A 14,483-nucleotide genomic window follows, 5' to 3' on the forward strand; every position below is an offset into this window, starting at 1 on the left:
CAAACAGCTTTGTTACACAAGGTTGAGAATTAACCCCTTAGGTTTGGCAGTGAGTATAACAAGCATTGTTTACTGCATATACAGACAGATTTTATTGTTGTAGGGTTATGCTGCCTTGCTTTATTTTCTGTTGTAAAATTATAAAATTATGTAAAATTATTATTATTATTATTGTAAAATTATGCAAAAAAAAAAATGTATAACATAAATTTAGGCAAAAAAATAAAAATACCCAAAATCAGTGTATATTATTTAATCTCTACTGTATATTTGAAAATTGATCATTCCTGGTGTACTGACGGCCTATCCCATTTCCATTATATATATATATATATATATATATATATATATATATATATATATATATATAATGAAATTATATATATATTATTATATTATTATAATAGTATTATTATACCGTATTTATCGGCGTATAACATGCGCCAGCGTATAACACGTACCCCAAGTTTAGGAGGGAATTTTATTTTAAGTAAAAAAAACTTTTAGGAGGGAAGTTTAAGGGAAAAAAAAAATTACATTTATATGCTCATCAGTGTCATCTGCAGCCTTGTCCACCATTGCAGTCTTGTCCACCATTGCAGCCTTATGCAGCCTTGTCCACCATTGCAGCCTTATGCAGCCTTGTCCACCATTGCAGCCTTATGCAGCCTTGTCCACCAGTGCAGCCTTATGCAGCCTTGTCCACCAGTGCAGTCTTGTCCCCCATTGCAGCCTTATGCAGTCTTGTCCCCCATTGCAGCCTTATGTAGTCTTGTCCCCCATTGCAGTCTTGTCCCCCATTGCAGCCGTGTCTATTTTATTTTTTAAAAATGCCGCCGTCGAGATACAGAGCCGGATGTGTATCTCGGCGGCGTGCGGTAGTTCTCGGCGGGCCTCCGGGCCGCCTTCGCCTCTTCTCGGGCAGCTTTTCGGCCGCCTTCGGCCGTTCTCGGAAGCTTCCGAGAACGGCTGAAGGCGGCCAAAAGCTGCCAAGAAGAGCCGAAGGCGGCCGAAAGTCGCCTTGAAGAGCCGAAGGCGGCTGAAAGCTGCCCAGAGGCTCAGAATTTCGGGGGATCGGCGTATAACACGCACCCATGATTTTCCCCTGCTTTTAAGGGGAAAAAAGTGCGTGTTATACGCCGATAAATACGGTAATTTATTATAATTATAATACCAACTACCAAGGCCTGAGGTGTGCCTTTGCCTAGCTGGTCAGTATGCCTGAAAAGAGGGCATACCCTGAATGTATGAATATAAAAAATGTATGATGTCTATACCCTGTATGTGAGCCGAGGCAGGATCAGACAGAGGAGAAGGGATATATACCCCTCAGACTCCAGCCAGCCTTCTTACTTGTAGTCAGAGTCTTCACTTGGAAATGCAATACCCTAACTACCAAGGCCTGAGGTGTGCCTTGGCCTAGCTGGTCAGTACGCCTTTAAAGAGGGCAAAAAGACACACAAGTAAGTGTCATAATAAAGCTTGATAAAGGGTAGGTAACAATCCATCTAGTAGAGTAGCGCATACCAGGATGACTTTAGTATACAGATCCAGTATGTATCAGCTATAACAGGAGGTAAACCAATGTCCCATGAATTGATGATAAGAAGTTTGTAACCATAAAACTGCCTAGAACCCAAATAAATGTCCTGTAAATTATTTGGATTAAGTCTATTTTCCAAGAAAACCCAGACATGAGAACGAACTGCTTGTAGTGAGAGGATACATGGTGGAAAGGGAGCAAGGGCTGACCCGAGGAGCCCCTTCAAAATGATTGCAGAGAAGATTGAACACTTCAAAATGGATACCAGTTAAGTAGCTCTTTGAAATTCCCAAAAAACCCTGGCCTGTCTGTCTATTCTTGGTATGGGGAAGTTTGAGAGGGTGAGCAGCAAAAATGGATGAACTGACAGGAGTTTGCAGGGGTCTGAATTTATGGATCCTGACAGATATGCTTAACCACTTGAGATCTGCGCTATAGCCAAATGACGGCTACAGCGCGGATCTCCTTTTCCGGGACTACGTCTATTGACGTCGTCCCGTGCACGAGCGGCCTGCGCGCCCCCTGAGGGGCGCGCGCGGCGCGCTCTGTGATCGGCGAGTCCATGAGACTCGCCTGATCATCGATCCGTGCAAGGGGTCGATCCCGACCCCTTATCACGTGATCAGCTGTCAGCCAATGACAGCTGATCATGTGATATAACAGAGTCGGTAATCGGCTATTATTCTTCCTCGCGCTGTCAGCGCGAGGAGAAAAAAAAAAGCCGATCACCGGCGGCCGTGATCGGGACATCAGTCCCGATCACGGCCAGCCCTGCTAGTGCCCACCTGCCCCCTGCCAGTGCCCACCTGCCCCCTGCAGTGCCACATGTATTAAAAGTAAGTGCCCCCCGTCAGTGTCACCCAGCAGTGCCCATAGTGCCACCCAGCAGTGCCCACAGTGCCACCCAGCAGTGCCCACAGTGCCACCCAGCAGTGCCACCCACAGTGCCACCCAGCAGTGCCACCCAGCAGTGCCACCCAGCAGTGCCCACAATCTGCCTCAAAGGTGCTTCACCCCAGTGCCACATATCCGTGCCCATCAGTGTCATCTACCAGTGCCCAGCAGTGCCGCCCATCAGTGCCCAGCAGTGCCACCTATCAGAGCCACCTATCAGTGCCACCTATCAGTGCCCATCAGTCCCATCTATCAGTGGTACCTATCAGTGCCCATCCGTGCCACCCATCCGTGCCACCCATCCGTGCCACCCATCCGTGCCATCTTATCTGTGCCCATCTTTGCCCATCAGTGCCGCCTTATCTGTGCCCATCGGTGCCGCCTTATCTGTGCCTATTAGTGCCGCCTTAACTATGCCTATCAGTGCCCACCAGTTCAGCCTATCAGTGCCCACCAATGCAGCCTATCAGTGCCCACCAATGCAGCCCATCAGTGCCCACCAGTGCAGCCTATCAGTGCCGCCTAATCAGCGCACTTCAATGAAGGAGAAAAATGATCCGTTTGCAAAATTTTATAACAAACTATTAAAACATGATTTTTTTTGCATCTTTTTTTGTTTGTTTAGCAAAAAATAAAACTCCGAGCTGTAACTAAATACCACCAAAAGAAAGCTCTATTTGTGGGAAAAAAATGATAAAAATTTCATTTGGGTACAGTGTTGTATGACCGCGCAATTGTCATTCAAAGTGCATCAGCGCTGAAAGCTGAAAATTGGTCTGGGACTGAGGGGGGTTTAAGTGCCCAGTAAGCAAGTGGTTAATAAATGTTGACAGATAAGGCCAATACGCTGTGGCAATATACATCATTAAACATGGAGAAACCATATCAGATACACAGAAAACTGGTCACTCGTGATTTAAACCGGGTCGTGCTTCTGCTTGTAACCTGACAACTGAGTCAGAGTCCTGAACAGGGGAAGGCGGGCCAGACTCCATCCTAAGAAATAAATCTCATAGCAATATTCTGCAATATTCAGCATACCCAAAGTGACTGGGTACCCTTTTGAACAGGCTGAGGATCAGAAAAAAGATGAATGGTCTGACATACCTGACCAGTTCTCCAGGCAACCTTGCAATCAAGAGATTAGAGCTGAGAGTGAAACACAGAATAATGATAACATTTGGCCCAGACCTACCACTTTGTGGGCCATCAAGGGGACATTGGCTCAGCACACACCCTGAGAGACTGCAGATCCCTTTGGTGGGAACCAGGGTCTCCACACTACAGGACATCAACTAAATGAATTAACCCCTGACGCCCCCCTGCAGGTACCCAAGATCCAATGGAGTGCTTTGCAAAGGTGTCGAAGAAAGGACTGCTGCCTGTGGTGAAACAACATCTGTGCCACTTATCTTGCCCTACCAACAAGCAGGTCTCATGGAAGTAGCTTCAAGTGATATCAGCTTGGATAGTCAATACCCCCCTCCCCCCAACTGTAGAAAGTGCTGAATCATCAAATCCAAGGATGAGTACGTAGATGAAAATATTTCCACAAGAAAGAGGGCAGCCAAAATGTAACAAATGATGTTGTAAACTTGCCACTGGACACCCCCTGGTGGGCTGACCACCTTCAGAACGAAGGTGAAGAACCACACCAAGCACCCCTTGGAAATTACTGCCTCCAGTAACTTGATTGACAATGAAAGTATGACTGTCTTCTGAAGCCAAGATACAACATATGAAAGACTCAGATGACATAGTGAAGAGGCCCGCGTGCAGGCATGAAAATTCCTTTAGCAGGGGCTGTCTGAAAACCGAGATGGGAGATTCCAACAAAGCCCTGACAAGAAACATTACTTGGCTCATGCATATTAAACCAGAAGGCTTGACAAGACCGGTGTCCAATCAGGGAATGCTGACCTTGCCTGCAGGAATGCCTCTGACCAAGCGAGCTTCGCTCCCCTCCAACCTGTCTTGCAACCCTAACAGGCCGTGGAGAGCATATTTAGCCAACTTCAATCTGCGTTAAAGAATAATGCCCAGAACCTGAATCTGCGTTAAAGAATAATGCCCAGTCTAGTTAATGGGAGTAGCTGGGATGGAATTGGAAACAATCCGAAGTGCACTGCCTTCCCGGCTGAGGCCGGGAAAGGAAAACCCCTGTGACAAGCTCCGCTGTGTGCTTAAGTAAACTCCTTAATGATGGACTGCTACCATACCCTGAACCCCCATGTGGGGTTGAAGGGATGAACATGAATTAGTTGCTTCTGAAACGTGCAGCATGCCCAAACCCAAGGAAACACAAACTAGAGAAAGTAAAAACAGACAACCAGACATGAGAACACCACCCCTCTGTGCTTACCTGAGTATAAGGACGTAAGTAGCAATGACAAGACCACAGCGCGTGAATGAACCTGATGACGGCCCCCACCCTAGTACATGTAGTGAGTGATGTGAAAAAATATGTGTAGCGCTCAAACATATAACCCTGTGAGTGGAAACATGAGAATAAAAGTGAAAAATAAATAAATGTAAAATATTACATAGACAATAAAATATACAATTAAATCCTCCTTTGCACATATGTAGTGAGTGAGCCCGAGTAACCTGCAGCACAAAGACAGGTAATTAAAACTGAATACTCAGGGCTAGTGTACCTACAGACCATGGTGGGTAGTCGTAAAGGGGGAATGAAATGAAAATGTGCATCTTATGACGTGTGGTATATGGGCGAGAAGATTGTGGTCAACTATCATTTAAAAATGAAACCTCAACCAGTATGGATCTGTAGACGTGACAGATCCTGAGATGTGAGCACTAGCTAACTAAACCCAGGTATATAAGAAACCTGACTGAAAGGTACGATGAGACATGAAAACAAATGAAGATGAAATGGCTATTGGTGTATGCCTTAACTGTATGGCACTGACATGCTACGACAGAACATGCTGTGACATAACCGCTATGACAGAAACATGCTATGACAAAAAAAATGCTGTGACAGAACCACGCTGTGACATAAAAACGCTATGACATAAACCGATGTGACAGAACCGTTGTGACAAACACCTATGACAGAAACCGCTCTGAATGAACATGCTATGACAGAACCACTCTGACTGACCCGCTATCACGGAACATGCTATGACTAAACACGCTATGATGGAACATTCTATGACAGCACCTGCTATGACAGAACTGCTATGACCGACCAGCTATGAGAGAACCATGCTACGACAAAAACACACTCTGACTGAACACGCTCTGACTGAACACACTCTGATTGAAAACGTTATAACTGAACATGCTATGACTGAACACGCTATGAGCAAACTGCTAGGAGAGAACCATGCTATGACAGAAACACGCTCTGACTGAACACGCTCTGACTGAACATGCCCTGACAGACTACGCTAAGATACCACCCACTATGACTGAACATGCTATGACTGAAACATGCTGTGACTGGAACATGCTATGACAGAACATGCTCTGACTGAACATGCTCTGACTGGAACATGCTATGACTGGAACACGTTATGACAGCATGACATGACAGGACACTCTACGACAGAACACGCTACAACTGAAGGCGATACCACAGAACCGCTATGAGAGAACCATGCTACAAAAGAAAAATGCTCTGACTGAAAGAACACGCTAAGACTGCACCCAACAGACGTAAATAAAATAAAAAACTACCCCATTTTTTTTTATATAGGTATCCCAAACCTTAAACATGTTGTAACTTGTGCACAGGATTTCTAAATGTTATTTACAGCTTTTGTTATAAACTGGTGTGCATATTCCTGTTAACAGAAAGAGTCCAGCAAGTGAATCACTTCCTGGTTGCTCTGCTGCTTAGTTTACATTTAAAGAGGAAGTAAACCTTATGTTGGTGTCCCTTGTCAATTTTACATTGTGTTTTTTTTAAATGTAATTGCCTACTGCCAAACTGTCATTTGAAGAAAACACATGGCCAAGTATTATTCTCCACAATTTTTTTTATTGTGCATTAAAAAAGAAAACAAAATTAGACATGCTATCTGCCAATAGAACTTAACCAAAAAGTGCATCCTATGCATTCAAAAATATAGAAAATATAACAAATCAAATCATTATTCAACCAAAAAAATAATGTCAAAGTAATAACTCCAAGGCCAATAATAAATAACACATAACCTCCTCCAATTCCGCAACACGGCTGGTTGATGAAAGGCCGTTCAGAAACAAACTGAAAAGCGCAAAATGAAAAGCGCAAAATGAAAAGCGCAAAATGAAAAGTGCGAAATGAAAAGCGCGAATCAACACTCACCAAACTTCTGCTAACATGAAATTAGCAGAAGGAGTCCAAAGGGTGTCCCTAAAGAGCTGAAAAACAATGTAGTGCATCACTACGTTCGTAATTGTTGGCCAACAATTGTGTGGCCGTGTGTATGCAAGACAAGTTTGGGCCAATGCTCTTCGGACAAAAGTACATGGTTTTGTTGGCCAACAATCCGATCATGTGTACGAGGCTTTGCTTTCCTTCTCTTTGCACAGATTGTTCATTCGGCAGAGTGTGCTCATCAGAGCAGAAGAAGGACCTGAGTGATCACATAACAGCCTATGTAGAGCAGAGTTGGCGTGTTGAAAACAGGAAAAGTATGACCCTGGAAGTCTGTAAAACTCACCATACAATTTACAACCTGATTGTACAATCTCCTTTAGTCCATCAATTATGTAATGCTAGGGCTTGCCTGACTGGACCCATGGGCTACTTTGCCATGTTTGTCGGACAGCCCATTAAAATCAGTGGGCTGTCCTATGCATGTTGTGGGAAAAATGTGCCAAAAACTGTGCGATTCCACTACACTAGGTGTGAATGGGGACTGGAAGTGAAATTGGTAAATTTACATCTTTCCTGAGCTGGATTACAAGAACAGCTCAGTGTGTGCTAAAAGAAGTAGGAAAGTGGGTGGAAATAAAAAAAGAGGTGGTACAGAAAGGACAGAGGAGTGGTCCAGAGAGGTGAAACACGTCATATTCTGTGCCGCAGTAAGGCAGTGTATGATGAGATATGAAGTTTCCTGGATGGCAGACTGCAGGCTGCCATGGACTATGTAAGTAACAGATAAGTACATTGGGATGGCATGGGCAGAAAATATATTAGAAAAGGCTTGTATTTATTCTGAAAAGTGACATTTTAAAGTGGACTTATCCCTTAAAATGATTGTAACCCCCCCCCCCCCCATAAAGCAACCCATTCCCTTTAAAATGAAAAGGCCAATCATTTGTGCACATATGTAAGAATGCTGGCCGGAGGCTAGCCTGTATTTGTAGGAGGAGTGTGAGGAGCATATATCCCTCCTCCTCTGTCTGATCCTGCCTCAGCTCGCATTCAGAGAATGATGGCATCATCAAGGGAGGCTCCCACTTATCTCGGTGCTCACACTGGCATCAGTGCAGGGGGGTATCCCTCACTTCTCCTGGTGCTCACACCGGTATCGGGGGGGACTCAATGGTTTGATAATTAGTCCTGATCTGAGACAGCATTGGTAAAGTACCCACTGTAATGATTATACATTGCTCCGAATTTCCCAAAAATAACTTGTATTCTGAAAAAGCTGTGCTGAGAATTCCCATGCTTGCTCGTACTGTTCATTATCTCCTTGGGAAGCTCACTGGGAAGGCAGATCACCCTGCCTCATTTGTACTTCCATAGCCATTCATACAAACAGTTATGCCCATTTATGGAACCCCTTTTCCTTTCATAATCTCAGGGCCTACAGGGAGCTGCTCTTTGGAAGGCACCCTTAAAGTGGTTGTGCACACCCTGTAAAACCACTTTTACCTACATGTAAGCATATATTAAGGCTTACCTGTAGGTGCTTAAAATACCTCCTAAACCTCCACGGTTTAGGAGATATTTTCTAAAAAGCCATGTGCCGATTTCATCACATCGTGCTATTTCTACTAGGGGTCATGTCGGCTCCGGCATGCATTCGTTGGAGTGACGTCATGCGACTCTGGCCAGTCACAGAGCCGGAGTTCACAGCCCCAGATCGAAGAGGGGTGAATATGGATGCTCCTTGCTAGTGGGGACAACTGAGACATCGCAGGCTTTGGTTTCAGGTAAGTGACACATAATGCTTTACCTTTACCTTAATGCTTTACCTTTGCAGGGAAATAAAGAGGAAGTAAACCCCACCAGTTGTATCTTTGATCTTAAAAACTACGGGATACTGGTGTTTTGGTAACTTGGCCAAAAAAAAAAAGCATAATAATATTATTCTTGATATCACTAGAAAAAAATTGTTTGCAATAACTCCATCAGTATCAACAGCAAAGCAGCTTCATTATTATCCAATTAAAGAAGAAGAGAATATGCTCTGCATTTCGAGATTTCATAATTTGCCACGTCAAGAATGTTAATTCTCCATTACAAATGCTAGTTTACAAGACCGACTGCTTCTGGCTCGTCCTTGCTTCCCAGCATATGTGTTTATAGTTTGGACTTTTGTGCTACAGACTTGTGTACACACGCTCGGAAAATTCAACAACACACATACGTTCGTGAAAAAATGTAAAACCTGCTAACCAACATTTGTTCATGGAAAATCCGACAACTATTTTCCGATGGAGCATAACACGGTCGGATTTACCTCCAACAGCCTGTCATTGTACATTTCCCATTGGAAAGTCCGATTGTGTGTACGTGGCTTTAGAAAGTAAACCGACCAGAAGAAGACAATGGCTATGCATTGAGAGAGAATGGCACCCACTGATAATGACTGCATTGGAGGAGCATGAAACTACGCAGATGGGTGGGAACAATCTCCTGGACGGGGAGGGCAAGTGCAGGGTGTGTTTTAATGAGATCAGCTGGTGAAAACTTGAGGTCACTCTAATAACGTTTTTCTCACCCTGTAGAATGAATACCAGGAAGTCAGGAAGGAGTTTTCTATAGAGGAAACTGAACTGCAGGCCTAACCTAGAATATAGGGTCAGCTTTTTCTTTCCTGCAACAGAGATAGATTAATGGTATATCGGTACATGGGGATGCTGGAATAAAAAAAAAAAAAGTGAACTTAGCCCTTGTTTTTTTTATTTTTTTTAATCTTTAGAGTAAGTGAAAGTAATAATGCCTCTTTTTTTAACCATCTGTGTCCCATAGAGATGATTTCCCTTCCATTCCTGTCTCACGGCCATCCAGAAAATAGGAAAGGATTTCCTCAAAAGTGAGGGAACTCCCCAGTAGTCACCAATATTACTTTAACTAGTGCCCTCTTTGAAAGGTTTCTCCTCTATTCCTGTTTTGCTAAACAGCCAAAATGTTTGTGATAATGATTATCAAGACAAAAAGTGAGGCCTGTTCGAAGTTTGGCAAATAGCTGAACAAAACTGCCATTTTGGACAGTTATAATATTTGGTCAATTACATCAACCAGGATCCCTAGGGATCTATTATTTTGAAGTGTTAGAACTACCTCCGCCAAATCAAACAGCCATTTGGGTATCTGGTCAGATAATTGCAGCTTTATGATGCTGGTCTGGAAGAATCCCACCACAGGAGGCAGTTGGAGGGATTCATGCCAGAGAGGCAGCAGGAGAGAGCAACCAGAGACAGCGAGTAGATCAGCACGGTGCAGGGATAAGACAAGGGGAGATACTGTTAGTTATAAGCCCTCGTACACACGGTCGGAGATTCCGACGGAATGTGTCCGATCGGACCGTTTTGTCAGATAATCCGTCTGTGTGTGGTCTTCATTGGACTGTTTCCGTCGGAGTATCTGACGGAGCAAGTTTTCCAACTTGTCGGTAAAATTTTCCGACAACATGATCCGATCGGACCTTGTCCGATCATGTGTAGAGAATTCCGATCGGACAAAGTGCCACGCATGCTCAGATCAAATTCCTACACCAAAGCTATTGGCTACTAGCCTGAACGTAGTCCCGTCGTAACGAAATAACGTCATCACGTTCTGAACGATCGGATTTTCCAACAACTTTGTCCGACCGTGTGTATGCAACAGTTTCAGACAAAATCTGTCGGACAAAATTCAACGGATTTGGTTGTCGGAATGTCCAACCGTGTGTACAAGGGCTTAGAGTGCTTTCTTGAAGACCGAAGTGTGCCAACTTTTTGTCTAACCTTGGAAACCTGGAAAATCTCCATGTGTGTGAGTCAGGAGGATGGGCAGCCAGGTGCGGCTGTTGGCAGCCAGGTGGGCTAGCATTCTGCAATCAAGTGGAACTAGGTTATGTGCCCATAGGGAAGCAGAAAGGACTGTGTTATGCTGTTCACTCCATTTGTGCTACTTTGCCAAAGGGGCTGAGAGCTCCTGCCTGTAATGGGCTTTTGCTGAACTAGTAATATACTGCTAGTTCCACCAGAAGTTAGCAGCATGTGCTGTACAAAGGAACCAAGTTTGTAAAGAAGGAACGAAGAAGAAAATCTGTGTAAATAGGGAGGAGGTTGTCCCTTTGTTTGAGTTTGGAAATTTTTCAAGTTGGGCATCCCATAATTTCCTACCCATCCAAATTTTCATCCCTTAAAGTGGTTGTATAGTTTTTTTTATAAGTTTAACCTACAGGTAAGCCTATAATAAGGTAAAACCTGTACGGTTTAGGAGATATTCCCCTTGCAATGTGCCACTGACTGCAGCGGCGCATGTGCACAGGGGATTCTCGGCTGAAAGTCCAGCCGACGCCAGACCCCGCCGGAAAGAAATCTCCCACGCTCATGCGTGGGAGTGACGATATCGCGGCTCAGGACACTCACAGCACCAGAGCTGCGATACCTGGAAGACACGCCAAGGGAACATGTCAGCTCCCTCGGCGTGGATCGGGCGAGATGTCGGGGCCTCGTTCTAAGGTAATTATTTCATAATGCTGTCTGTGAATGCACACATTCTTGCTAAGACAGTTTGCTTCCAATATGAGCAGTATAGCTGTGCCCATGTGCAGTCAAAGTTTATGCAGAAAAACGAGTGTCTGTGTAGAACAGAAATCACAGTGTGTTTCCTACTGCTGACCCCACCTGTTGACGATGTAGGGAAGACAAAGGAATGTGCTATCATATTTTTTGGACTTGCCCTCAAATTCAACCTTATTGGCAGGATTATTGTGCTTTGACTAAAGATCTTATGGACCTTTCCCTTGTTCATGATCCAGCAGCCTGTTTGCTACACATGAAAATATTAACATTCTCTAGTAAGATGTCTTTTAAATGTGTCAAGGGCCTGCATACCAGCACATTGGAAGTCAGATTTTCCCCCCACTGTGCACCATTGGATTAGAACAGTAAATTATATATTGCACATGGAGGAACTTACAGCTTCGCTGAGGAGACAGGAGGCTCCCTTTAAAAAGACTTGGACACAGTGGGCCCACTTTACGTTTCCGACTTTTCTTCCAAATTTATATAATACAGTGGTACACAATAGTGTATTAAAGGTTTCTTTTTCTTTCTTTTTCTTTGTCATTCTTTCCATTTTTATCCTCTTTTTCTTTTCTTTTTTTTTTTTCTTGCATTATCCTTTTCTTTTCTTTTTTTTTCTTCAAAAAAAGGTGTGTTCTTGAGACACAGATAAAATAGTACAGCAGATAGAGCAGAGAGTTAGAAGTGTTTGGAAATCAGTCTTATTACTGCACTGTTTAAAGACATACCTCCTTAGATCCAGTTTGTGTGGTCATTATACCCATTTGATGACTTGTGGAATTCCCAGGCAGCCGAAACTCTTCAATAAGGTGCAGAATTGGAATCCAATGTAGTTTACTCCAAGGTAAGTGCAATATAATGGATATTTTCCAGTCTTTTGAAGTCTAAAAAGACAATTTTTACTTTGAAAATAAAACTAAGCATCAGGGAGAGCCAGAGAGTGTCTGGCTAGACAAAACTGAAAATGGGAACAGAAGAACATACCAAAAACAATAAACAAGATTATAAAAAAGACATAAAAAGACAGGTTGCTCTGGCATCGCAAGCTACAAAATATGCCCAAGGGTATTTAATAATGGAAGAGCCCTGGAGGCAGTGGACACTGGCAAACTCTGTACAATCTTGCTAGAGAGAAATTTATCAGCTTTGCATTTGAGGTCTTTTGAATTCATGTCTGTGGTTGAGCACATGTGATTTAGAAGATGTTGCATGATATTGGCCTCTGACTAATAAATTTGTTGCCATGTCAAAATAAACAGTGACTCACCTATGCGTGTAACTTGGTAATTTAACAAGAGAAATAAGGTGCTAAATTGCAGAACTCTTGCAAGATATTTCTGTTAAAAAAAAAAACAGCATGCTGCACACTATCATAATAATTGTGATGCCTAGTATAATGATTGAAATTGTATAAATGTACTGGATTTCAGAGGTAAAACAAAGATTTAAAGGCAGGTTTAAGGGAGAACCTCTGTAACCTAATATGAGACATTTTCAGGTTTTGAAACAGACTCCCGGGAGGGTAATTTATAGTGTTGATTATATAGCAGTATCTGTTCTAATTATGCATTGCTAAGCTAATGTATATACAGTATATCCACTTCAGCTCCGGACCAATAAACACCTTAAGGACCAGAGGTCTTTTTGCAATTTCGCACTGCGCTGCTTTAACTGGTAATTGCGCGGTCATGCAATATTGCACCCAAACGAAATTTGCGTCCTTTTCTTCCCACAAATAGAGCTTTCTTTTGATGGTATTTGATTGCCTCTGCGATTTTTTTTTTTTGCGATATAAATGGAAAAAGAGCGAAAATTTTGAAAAAAAAGATATTTTCTTCTTTTTGTTATAAGAAAAATCGAATAAACTAAATTTTAGTCATACATTGAGGGCAAAATTTATTCAGCCACATGTCTTTAGTAAAAAAAATGTCAATAAGCGTATATTTTTTGGTTTGCGCAAAAGTTATAGCGTCTACAAACTAGAGTACATTTTCTGGAATTTACACAGCTTTTAATTTATGACTGCCGATCTCATTTCTTGAGGTGCTAAAATGGCAGGGCAGTACAAATCCCCCCCAAATGACCCCATTTTGGAAAGTAGACACCCCAAGGAAATTGCTGATGGGTATGTTGAGCCCATTGAATATTTATTTTTTTTGTCCTAAGGGATTGAATAATGACAAAAAAAAAAAAAAAAATTTTTTTTTACAAAAAGTTGTCACTAAATGATATATTGCTCACACATGCCATGGTTATATGTGGAATTGCACCCCAAAATATATTCCGCTACTTCTCCCGAGTATGGCGATACCATGTGTGTGGGACTTTTTGGGAGTCTAGTCGCGCACGGCACCCCGAAAACCAATCACCACCTTCAGGATTTCTAAGGGTGCAAATTTTTGATTTAACTCCTCACTACCTATCACAGTTTCGAAGGCCATAAAATGCCAAAATAGCACAAAACCCCCCAAAATGACCTCATTTTGGAAAGTAGACACCCCAAGCTATTTACTGAGAGGCATGTTGAGTCCATGGAATATTTTATATTTTGCCACAAGTTGCGGGAATATTACAAACTTTTTTTTTTTTGCACCAAGTTGTCACTAAATGATATATTGCTCACACATGCTATGGGCATATGTGAAATGACACCCCAAAATACATTCTGCTGCTTCTCCCGAGTACGGGGATACCACATGTGTGGGACTTTTTGGGAGTCTAGTCGCGCACGGCACCCCGAAAACCAATCACCACCTTCAGGATTTCTAAGGGTGCAAATTTTTGATTTAACTCCTCACTACCTATCACAGTTTCGAAGGCCATAAAATGCCAAAATAGCAGAAAACCCCCCCAAATGACCCCATTTTGGAAAGTAGACACCCCAAGCTATTTACTGAGAGGCATGTTGAGTCCATGGAATATTTTATATTTTGCCAAAAGTTGCGGGAATATTACAAACTTTTTTTTTTTTTGCACAAAGTTGTCACTAAATGATATATTGCTCACACATGCTATGGGCAGAAGTCAAATTACACCCCAAAATAAATTCTGCTGCTTCTCCCGAGTACGGGGATACCACATGTGGGGGACTTTTTGGGAGCCTAGCCACGTACGGGACCCCGAA

This window comes from Lithobates pipiens, unplaced genomic scaffold (genome assembly GCF_037356315.1).
Source record: "Lithobates pipiens isolate NorthernLeopardFrog02 unplaced genomic scaffold, aLitPip1_a1.2 Scaffold_13, whole genome shotgun sequence".
In the NCBI taxonomy this organism is placed as follows: Eukaryota; Metazoa; Chordata; class Amphibia; order Anura; family Ranidae; genus Lithobates; species Lithobates pipiens.